The sequence below is a fragment of the Ostrea edulis genome, chromosome 4, assembly GCF_947568905.1.
Source record: "Ostrea edulis chromosome 4, xbOstEdul1.1, whole genome shotgun sequence".
Classification (NCBI taxonomy): Eukaryota; Metazoa; Mollusca; class Bivalvia; order Ostreida; family Ostreidae; genus Ostrea; species Ostrea edulis.
Window position 1 is genome coordinate 66,665,631 of NC_079167.1, and position 12,103 is coordinate 66,677,733.

Consider the following 12,103-nt stretch of genomic DNA (forward strand, 5'->3'; position numbering starts at 1 on the left):
CGCTATATAAATAAATAATATTGTCTAGTTTGCCAATACAACATATAATTGTATTTTATTTTAATCGGCAATCTGCATTGCCTTGGTATGATTGCATATTAATTCAAGTATTCATGGCTCTGTTGTTCTTGAGAAGATTTTAAAAGATTTATCCTACATATGTCCACATAAAATTTTGATCCCCTATAGCGGCTCCATCCTACTGCCGGGGGTCATGACTTGAACAAACTGCAATCTGAACTACCTGGGGATGCATATCAATATGAATTTTCACAGCCCTCCTTTTATTGAGAAGAAGATGTTTCCTACTGTAAACGTTATTAAAAGATTTGTATAGCGCCATTATATATCAACATTAGTTCTCTAAAGCGCTTTACAAATAGGAGAGAAAAGATAATATAAAATCGATGTGCACATACATTTAAAATATTCATAGTGTCAGAATTAAAACGCATAATCATTATCATTAATACACATATATATAGTGCCGAATGTAATGATATATTTACCCTAATAACATATAAAACAACCCTTAGGAATGATTAAATACATAGAAAAGACATAAGTATAATAACAAACTTCAAATAGCAACTGAAGGAGTTTTTTTCCACACAAAAAAAATCACAAATTAAAAGCTAATCTGAAAAGATGCGTTTTGAAGTCCGCTTTAAAACTAGACAGTGAAGAATATTGTTTGAGTTTAAAAGGGAGAGAGTTCCAGAGACTCGATGCGGCCTTATCCAAACGTCGATCCCAGAGGTACCTGGAGAAGATGCAGAGATTCGGATCTTAGTGATCGTATGGGATTGTAAACTGTAAGGATATCCTTTATGTAAACTTGATATAGGTTGTTGAGAGATTTGAAAGTATGAAGAGAAGGATCTTATATTGAATTCTGTATTCAACTGGGAGCCAGTGACGATATATTAGAACAGGAGTAATATTGTTGGATGTTTTCCCTATACATTCCCACGTAAAACTTTGATCCCTTACTTCGGCTCCACTCTATCCCCGAGCACCATAATCTGAACAAACTTGATGTCCACAACCTGGGAATACTTATATTCTCAATCATGACTCTGTTGTTCTTGATAAGAATAATTTCAAAGATTTATCATATAAATTTCCTTTAAACTTTGATCCTTTTCTGTGGCCTCATCCTACCCCTGCGGGCCATGGTTTGAACAAAATTCAAGCTGTACTACCTGGAGATTATTGCATATTAATATGAGTATTCATGGGCCTGATGTAAGTTTTTAAAAGATTGTTTCCTATATATTCCCATTTAAATTTGTTATCCCCTATTATGGCTCCACCTACCCTCGAGGACTACAATTTGAACAAACCTGACTTTACACTACCTGGAAATGCTTGCATATTAATATGACTAACCATGGCACTGTTCTCGAGAAGAAGATTTTTAAAAGATTTATCCTATATATCACCATGGAAAACTTTGATCCCCATTTATGACCTCACCCTGCCCCAGGGGACCACAATTTGAACAAACTTGAATCTGCATTACCTGGGAATGCTTGTATATCAATACGATTAATCATGACCCTGTTGAGAAGATTTTAAAAAGATTTATCCTATATATCACCATGGAAAACTTTGATCCCCTATTGTGGCCCCACCCTATCCTTGGGGCCATGATTTGAACAAACTTGAATCTATACTATGTCAGAATGCATTCAAATAAATTTCAACTTTTGAGACCTAGTCATTCTGAAGATTTTAAATGAAGATTTTAAATGACCCACCCTATTTTTGCTTTTTCCTGATTATCTTCCCTTTGGAGGGAGCATGGCTTTTCATTTGAACAAACTTGAATCTCCTTCACCCAAGGATGTTTAATGCCAAGTTTGAAATTGATCAAGTGGTTCTTGAGAAGAAGATTTTTAAAAGATTCCACAAAATTTAAATCATAATTATTTCCAATTCAAAAAGGACGTGATACTTCTTTTGAACAAACTTTGAATCCTGTTCACCTAAGCATGCTTTGTGGCATGTTTGACTGAAATAAGCTCTGTGGTTCTGGAGAAGAAGTAGAAAATGTAAAAAGTGATCGAATAGCTCACTTGCGCTATCAGCTTTCAGCTCATGTGAGCTAAAAATGCAATGTCGAAAGTTTTATTTTATAGTCATACTTTTCAATGCAAGTTTTTAGAATACATTTCAAAATACATTTGACTGCGGAAGCGCTTTTGTTTAAATGGATAAAAAGAACAAGGGTATTTACTCTTAATTTTGGTCCATCTAAATATTTGGAATACATGTATAACATCCATTGTATATAGTTTGTTTGATGTCATATTTTGATAGAAAAATTGATATAATATTTTTTCAAGAAAAACATTCTGTATAGTTTATGCTTGATGTCATATTTTGATAGAAAACATCATATCCTGATAGGAAAATTATTCCTCTTCATCGAAATATATTTATTACCATGAGATGAAAATGCAGCTTCATACAATTTTCAAAACAAACTTGAAAGTGGAGGGTATTTTTCATCAAAGTATAAAAGTGACTGATTAACCTAAGAGTGATATCTAAAAATATATGAAATTTTCAGGTATGAATATCGCTTCTCTTTACGTATAACACAACACCCCCCCCCCCCCCCCAGATTAATAAAAACAAATAAAAGATGAAGATCCACCTACTGTGGATTTTAGAAAGTATTGGGATTATAGAACTTTTCCATTACAAAAAATAGGTAAATAGTACCCGAATCATGATATTTGGAATTTTGTCACATTATAATTTTCAAATAATTCCTCATTAGTTAAATTCACTTAAATATTACTTTAAGGTAAACATCAAACTATGTAAGATTTTACAAGAACACTTAAAAATTTCTTTGGTCTGATCATGAGAACATGGCTATGTTCCCGTATCACAATACAATATTTATGTACCTCAACAAAGCAATAATAGCTCTAAAATTAAAATTCTAAGTCGTAAACATAGTGTTCAATGGATATTGTAATGTATTTCAAGTTTTGTTTTCAGCTTACAGAACCATTCCAGGTTTGCAGTTGAATGTAAGTCAACAATAGAAAAAGCAAAGAACACATGAGCCTGAAATATGAATTATTTTAATATAAGATTTTTGTATCATTAGACATTGCTCACATTGTTTCAAGACACTCAATCAGCCACTGTTGTAAGGGACCGCTCAGTTTGGAAACATTCAGGCAGCCATTGCTGTAAGGGACTGCTCAACATGAAGCTTTTGGAAACTGAGTCATTCTCAATAGAAGACGGGACTCTATATGTGTTTTGCATAATTCACATTTGTCTACGTGTTCCCCACACACTCTGCAGTGCAGAAAATGCGAACATGGAAGAAACAGAATCTCACGAAGCTTTTCTTTACATGTGATGCACATTGCTTTCTCTTTCTTTTTTGCTGTCTCCTTCCTCAATGTTTCAAGACTTGCGTCTAACAAAGAAAGATATATCAAATTAGTGCATAAATGAGGATTGTCCTTGATTCTTCATTTTACCAATACTACTTTACAAGCTATCCTACTTTCGATGTCAAAATCTGCCATTACTCAGTCAATATGGCGCATTTATGAATGAGGAAATAAACCACCTCAAATGACAAAAATGACAGATGAATATATACACAGTGCCTTTAAAATTACTATCATCACAGTGCACAAAAAATTCCTAATAATTATTTCTAATCATTGAAAAAATCCCCGAAACACTTGAATGATAAAAAAGGGCAAGGACTATTTTTACTCGAAAATTCATTTGTTGTTGTTTTAGTAGAAATTAATTGTACGTAAATGAAATAAAATCTTTCGATTCCAGGTTCTTGAGTATATTTAATGCGGAACCAATTATACATTGTATATGCTTTTATGATTTATTCAATTTGCATAAATACAAACATGAAAATGTTGGCCACATGAGGAATAAGGCGCATGTATCGAACCTTCCGGTAGATTCTCTGCCCTTGCTTCCGGTCGCTATTCACAACCAGGAAATTCATTTAGAAACATCGAGATCGAAATAGCTCGTGACCGTAATCAAATCTTTACATGGAATAGTCCACTGCTATCACTCTGACAACGTTCAATTTACAGATACATGTAAAACGTGAAATGATAGGGACCATACTTTTAATCATTGAAAAAAACATTAGATAAGATTAAAATCGTGGATAATTTTTGAAACTGGATGAAAAATTCAAAGAGTTAAGGAATTCATTTAGAAAATTCACTAGGAAGTAAGTCGAAGAGTTGTTTATATGGCGCAAAACGATTTGAATCGTTAGACTATTACTATATTTGCATTACTCAAAATTGTTACCTTTAAAGAACACATATTTCAATGAAAATTAGCAAACAAAAATGATGCTGATGCTGATAATAATAATAAACAACCAAAAAAGAAAAGAAAATTTATCAATAAAGGGCCAGTCATAATATTTAAACATTCCCACTTATTCGTCTTGTAGAAAATATTTCGTGAATCAAATATTTTGAAGATAAGTAACATATAACATAAGGAGAGTCATCTTGTAATCTGACGAATAGTGTATCGATAGAAAAACTCACAAGTTTCACAATTCATCAGTTGATATATCATTACCTTAGCACAAACCATCAATTAAAATACAAAATATATTCTATTATTGATGAATGTAATATTAATGACCTTTTTATATCACATGATAAGTAGTTTACTATACATTTTGTGATATCTGTAACATTTTTAAGGCTCAAAGTAAAATAAATTATATATGAAAGAAAAATTGAGAAAAACTTATCTTTTTGTAATTCAGACTACTGAATATCTTCCTCCACGAAGTATGAATCGATTGATTTTAACATGAAACTTTTGCACTTGATAAATTGTGTACATTGTCAGAATATGGCCAATAAATCAATACTTCAATTTGTGGAAAGGTGCACGTTTCTAAACTGCGCATTCTGAAAGCTACCTTTAATTGTTTCAATACGAAGGTTTCCTTTTGGAATGTTTACTTAAGTACTGGCTGTAAACTTTATTATGTTTATATACAGTGTACACTTTATGCTGTGAAAAATGACCTAGAAAGACGAAACAGTGTACTCAAGTTTATGATAGCAATCACAATTTGCTCTTTTATAAGTCATATTCTTATAAGCCATGGGGATTTTCTTGATTAGAAAGATAGATATATTAGTAATCATTATAGAATAATAGTTTTGGACCAGGTGAGATTGTCAAATAAGATACAGAACAACCACATCCCCACCCCAATGGATTGAACCGGGCCTGCTGATTAGAATGTGTCTTACAAAAAGTACACCATATCAAGCAATTTTAATAACCAAGAAATAAAACATTTTCGAAATAGCATTTACGTCCTTAATACGATATTTAGAAGAATTTCATAATTCTGTAGGAACACAGTTAACTACTTTACATAACTTTTACAATCCTGTGTCACAGACATAATGCATTGATTATATTAACGAAACAACCCTGTGTACTCTATGGATTTATCGATGGAATGACAAACCCCATTACTGACAGAATTCATTTTATTATCAACAAGGACATTTTGAAAGAGAATTACTTGTATCTCTAAGGCTGATATCGATTAGAATACCTGTAATTGGATTTGATTTATTTTCAGAATCAATTTCAGTGGTTAGTTTTGAAATAAAGTCGATATACCTTCAAATGCTGTTATACTGTTTGAATACTCGTAGTATGTATTACATGTAACATGTACCTAAAGATAGAAAAATCTGCATCCTCGAATGAGTTGCTTGTTTGATCAGAATAATACGAACGTTTTCTATTTGATCAATTTGTCTTGAAGGTGGAATGACACACCCGGTGATTTTTCTTCAATGGCCTACATTTTTCACAACGCTATGCGAGTTATTTCCCCCTGATTACAGAGGGCGCGCAGCAAATTGCGGTCCTTAGTTAACGGTGTCATATAAGGAATAAATAGAAAATTTACAATTTTTGATAGCAATAAATTGCCAGTTAAAGAATTAAGTGTAATGACTTTAAAATAGTATACTTGAACATAATATTTTAGTCACTAATTACATTTATATGTGTCCCTTGTGTGGTTTTCTCGCAAGCAATGTATGGTCATGATGTAACAAAGTGCGTAAATATTAACTAGTCCTCGATTTCTTTAGATCAGAATCATGATGTCCTCAGTATATCTGCAATTCTTCATTATGAATTTTTATCAATATTTTCGACAACCAAAACGCAAAAGAACATGCAATACGATATGCCTAAAAACACATGTAAAACCAACGCATACAGTATGTACATTATCAATTTATCATTTCACACTGAACAAAACTACTTGTTGCTAAATGTACACTAGGTGCCAATAAATAAAGCATTTTAATTATCTCGAATGGGTATCTCTAGTATAATATTTTTGTTAAAATATTTTTTTCGAGTGTGATTTGATTTTTTGAAAGTTAGATTTTGTGTACATCGACTTACACCTCTTCTTGCACTTCAATTACTCAAATAAGCACAAAAACAATCATCAGGCTCCTCTTACTGTTACATACAAACTTGGTTATTTTTACATGCAGAGATAGATATATAGTCAGCTGCCCCCCCCCCCCTAAAAAACATTTTCGTGAATGGTAGTGGAAATGTATAACCGATGAATGGAACTGAAAGATCAACCCTTGCCGTCTTCCTTCTCGAGCTTTGGATTATCATTTTTAAATTGACTTGTCAAGAAATTTTAGGCAATATTATGAAATCAACTCTCCCCCCTTTATAAACGATGCTACGTGTCTGATTGTATCACATGCTTTCATTGTGCTTTTAATTCTAGGTGTCTGTTGTTTTTAAAACAGATGATCTATTGAAATATCCTCGGTATTAATTGTATACGTTGGACAGAAATAAACGTCAAATACACCCATAACCCCCCCCCTCTCAACTCTACAATTTGACAAAGTGTATACTTTAAAAAGTTTTCTCCATAAAATCCAAGAAATTAAACCTTGTTTTTTTGTCATAGATATATTACAACCTGTTAAAACTTGGCATACTAAAGAATTTGGTAACGTAACCTTTAGTATACACTATTTGTTAATACTATTAATGTGAAGCTTGGGACCTCAATCGTTAGCGCTCCCCCAACTTCCGGTGTAAGGGGAGTAACTGCAAAAATATAGGCCATTCCTAATATATTTATAGAGACATCTGTAATGACGCCAGATCACAATAATTTGTCTTACGTTTTTCACAAGGTTTAATTCATTTTTAAAGAAAATTGAATTTAATCGATTTCCAATTGCATACTCTTGAACTTCTCATTTTCTCTTTTGAGATATTCCTGTTTACGATGTCTGAATTAAAATACAATAAACCGATATTTTCAGTCATAGTTTTTAAAATTATTTCTTAAAAAAGGATTTTATAACATAAAAGATGAAGATAACGAACTGTGATTAATCTCATACTGGTAACTCCATAAGGAATACAAACTAAAGAGTTGGACAAACACAGACCCTTGTACACACATTTACCAGTGGTGGAATCAAGTGTCTATAGGAGGATTAATTATCCCCTATCGAACATCAGTCTTCAATTTCTTGAAAAATGGCGGTTAAATCTGTACCAATATTTATAAATAGAAAATGCACATGTATATAAATGACAGTCAAAGACCAGATTGAAAAATGTTATATACAGCCATATATAAACAAGAGGCCCATGGGTCACATCGCTCACCTGAGTCACCTTGGCCAATAACTAAAGATTTTCCCTATATATTTGCATGTAAAACTTTAATTCCTATTGTGGCCCCAATGTACCCCCCCGGGGGGGGGGGGGGGCATGGTTTTTAAAAACTTGAATCTGCACTATGTCAGGAAGCTTTCATGTAAATGTAAATTTCTCTGGCAGAATGGTTTTTGAGAAGATAATTTTTAAAGATTTTTCTTATCTATTTGTATGTACAACTTTGATCCCCTATAGTGGCCCCACCCTACCCCCAGAATCATGTTTTAACAAACTTCAACTTGCACTATGTCAGGATGCTTTCACGTAAATGTGAACTTTTCTGACTCAATGGTTCTTGAGAAGAAGATTTTTAAACATTTCCCCCTTAAATTCCCATGTAAATCTTTGACCCCCTATTGTGGCCCCACCCTATCCTCTGGGGCCATGGTTTTAACAAACTTGAATCTGCACAATGTTAGGAAGCATTCATGTTAATGTAAACTTTTCAGGCCAATGGTTCTTGAAAAGAAGATTTTTAAAGATTCCCCCATTATATTTCTATGTAAAATTTGATCCCTTATTGTGGGGCTATGACCTGAGCAAACTTGGATTTTCTTCATACCGGGAAGCTTACAGGTAAATCTCTACTCTTATGGTTTAGTGGTTTTTTAGAAGAATTTTAAATGACCCCACTGTTATTATCTCCCCTTTGAAGGGGACATAGTCCTTCATTTGAACAAACTTGAATTCCCTTTACCCAAGGATGATATGTAGCAAGTTTGGTTGAAATTGGTCCAGTGGTTAGGGAAAAATCAAAAACATGAAAAGTTTACAGACAGACGGATGGACAGACGATGGACAACGGGTGATCAGAAAAGCTCACTTGAGCTTTCAGTTCAGATGAGCTAAAACATTATAAAGACGTTTCAGAAAATCCGGATTGAAGAGTTATCTTTCTTAAAATAGTAAGACACAAACAACCTGGTTCTTTTTGTAAAAAAAAAATATATATATACAAGTCGCATATTAATTTTTGTCCGAAAGCTATAACTTCTTTCTCAGATATGTGAGAAACGATACAGCAATGTTAATGTCATAATATACTTTTTAAACAGAAGTTTATTGCAGACTATATATATTAAAGTTGGATTAACCTATATGCATATATTTGCTGATGAGCGAAGCAGTAAATAAAATGAAATAAAATGTATGTGCAGTTACGGAGCATAAAGTTGTCATAATACATGTAAGAGGCTACAATAGCAAGATAAATATTTTAAAAAGAATTTGAGGAAAGAGAAAATTATACACAGGCAAACACACAAACAAACATTAAAAACAAAATCTGAATTTCAAACTGAAGCAAAAGGTCACCTATTGAATTATAAAATTGATGAGTGTTTTCACACATATAGCAATGCAAGCAGATATTTAGATTTAATTAACTTAGACTATCAAACATCTTACAGGATATTTCAATTATTGATTTAATAAAGATACTTGCATTTAATTTGTTATTTTGACAGTGTTTCAGTTATGAAATGGCGGGTAATATTGGCAACAATTGATTTATTTTTGGCACTTTGGTATTTCGATGTGGTTCATTTTCTCTGAATTACATTATATATAAAATTATTGTAAATGTATTTACACTAATGTCAACGTATTGTCTTTACCTGGGTTTTCAGCTGCAGATTGCATCACTACTGTATGTTTCATTAGCAACTACTTCAAATGCAAGTCATGTTTTCCTATCCCTTCTCTTTAAGGTAGAACCTTTGAGGTAGAATGGAAAATTCTGGGAAGGTTTAAAACAACTAGTACATTATTTACAATGTACACACTCTCCAATACCACAGAACATAATACTTTGCATTGATTATTAAATTTTTAATGTATACCTTACATACATACTTACATCTCGGTTACATTTCAAAGTATTTGTTATAAATTTTTATCAAGAATTAATTTTAAAACAAAATTTCAATTAGACGTAAACAAACCCTTTATCTATATGTAGTTCTTCTACCAAAATGTTCAACGATGTGCGTCCCTTCCACAGATTGTTACTATGCACATAACCCCATAAAAGTCGTCATACAGATCTTCATCTACACCAGACGCTGATTCAGGACTGATCAGGCTCACAAATCCTTTTAAGGAAAAAATGATACAGTCTACTTCATGGAAAGTTTTGGTGATTGCAATATTCTAATACAGCACGTGTTACTATTTACCTGATTTTGATGATATGTCATTAAACTTCAAAAAGAATGATCAGGACTAATGAATAAGGATTTCTTTCAACTATAGTCCAGATGAACATGTCATTACTGGTGATGTTGATATAGTTGAAAATAAGGACCTCAAATCACTTATCTTAAAAGGTCCTAAAGTCAGAAAACCTCGGTCTTTGAATTGGCGATAGGACTCTATTGTGAATTCTGTCAAAGATTATGCCAGGTGGTGGGCTAAACATGAAACAGAAGAACTTGATACATTGTCAGAATGCATTAAAAGTATAAGAGGAATATTAAAATCCAGCATTAGACATATCAGAACAAAAGTACATACCATCTATCCTTCTGTGTTTAGTAAACTAGAGGTGATAAAATAATTAGATATGTTACATGAGGAATCTGTTTTAGTTTCAGCTGACAAAGCTTGTAACAACATTGTCTTTGTTTGTAAGGTTTATTACTTCCACTGTATTTCAAAGGACATTAATTCCGTTTTTGGTAATCGTACTTATACTTCAACTCTTTCAAAAGATGAAATTCTTCAAAACCATGCCTCAGTTTTTAACACATTTAATATCCCAGTCAATGGGTCGGATAAATATGAGTTACCGTACCTATACTGGATTTCCAAACTTCATAAAAACCCTTACAAACAAATATACATTGCTGGATCCAGTGTTTTACCAAGCCTCTATCTTTGTTCCTCTCGAAAAAAATGAAGGAAAACTTTAAACGTACTGTGCCAATATATATGCCAGAATTGGTGTAAATCATTTGTGGATTCTAAATAATCCTAAAAAACTTTTAGTAAACTTCAATTTGCAAAGCTTTTCTCAAATCAACAAAACGTATGACTTTTCAACACTTTATACGTCCGTTCCTTCCGATGAATTAAAGACTAGACATTTTGACATCATAGACAGTTGCTTCTTCACAAAAATGGAAAACGGAAATATTCATATCTAGTGATCAGTCATCCAAAAAATTACTTTGTTAAACGCAGCTCTGATTCCATGCACAAGTACTCTGAAGTTGAAATATTAAAAAAACATGCTGGAGTTCCTCATTGACAATATCTTCGTAGTCTTTGGTGATCAGGTCTTCACACAGTCTGTTGGAATTCTCATGTGCACGAATTGTGCTACGTTTTTAGCTGACCTGTTTAAATATTCTTATGAAAGCAGAAATTATTAAAAACGTTCAACGTGAGAAGAAAAAATCTCTTGCTGTGGCCTTGAAGGGGAGATTTAGATATATCGGCGATGTTATATCTATTAACGATCATAATTTTCATTCATATGTCGATTCGATATATCCTTGTGAACTCGAAATAAAAGACACCACAGAATCGTCCACGTCTGCTCCATTCTTAGATATTGTATTGAAAATAGATATTAACAGTAAACTAACAACTCAACTTTATGACAAACGGGATGATTTCAACTTTTCCATTGTCAACTTCCATTTATGTAGCAATATCTCATTATCACCTGCATATGGTGTTGATATCTCTCAACTGATTCGATACACAATAGATTGTTCTGTGTATGATAAGTTTTTAAATCAAGGCAAGGTACTGACAAACAAGTTGATGGTGCAGGGGTGTCAACAGTCTCGTTTAAAGTAAGTATTTTGCAAATTATATGGTCGTTATAACAATCTAGTTTGCCAATACAACTTTATCATTGTATCAAATGCTGTATGACGTGTTTCATACCGATTACCTGATCAATATATAGGGCTCATGGCGGGTGTGACCGGTCAACAGGGGATGCTTACTCCTCCTAGGCAACTGATCCCATCTCTGATATATCCAGTGCTCCGTGTTTGCCCAACTCTCTATTTTGTATTCCTTTTAGATTTTATGAGATTGATCACTGTTCGTTATCTTCACCTTTCATACTATAGTTAAAGTTGTTGATGTTAAGGCTTATATATAATTGTTTAAATATATAATGAACGAATCAGCAAAATTAAAATTACCATTTTGTGTGTGTACAGGCATGTAAATGAACTCTAGAGTTGTATTCAAAGAGGAATAACTCAATACTATTCACTCAGTCATTAATCGGTTGATTTTCTGTCAGCAACGTAGTTGCCAAATTAAGAACGTAGAATCTAATGCTGGG

General features: G+C 32.8%; 1 long non-coding RNA gene across 3 annotated transcripts; it reads right to left on the reverse strand.

Moving 5' to 3' along the window:
- Positions 1-3,087: 3,087 nt before the first annotated feature.
- On the reverse strand, positions 3,088-11,752 carry LOC125670886 (uncharacterized). 3 transcript variants are annotated; one of them, XR_007368416.2, is made up of 4 exons: positions 10,309-11,752; positions 9,738-10,205; positions 9,411-9,510; positions 3,088-3,451 (listed from the first exon to the last, which is right to left on the reverse strand). It is a non-coding gene; the product is annotated as an uncharacterized LOC125670886 (long non-coding RNA). The 3 variants fall into 3 exon arrangements; XR_008802573.1 differs by having other exon boundaries at positions 9,738-9,887; positions 9,972-11,747; XR_008802572.1 differs by having other exon boundaries at positions 9,738-11,732.
- Positions 11,753-12,103: the final 351 nt, after the last annotated feature.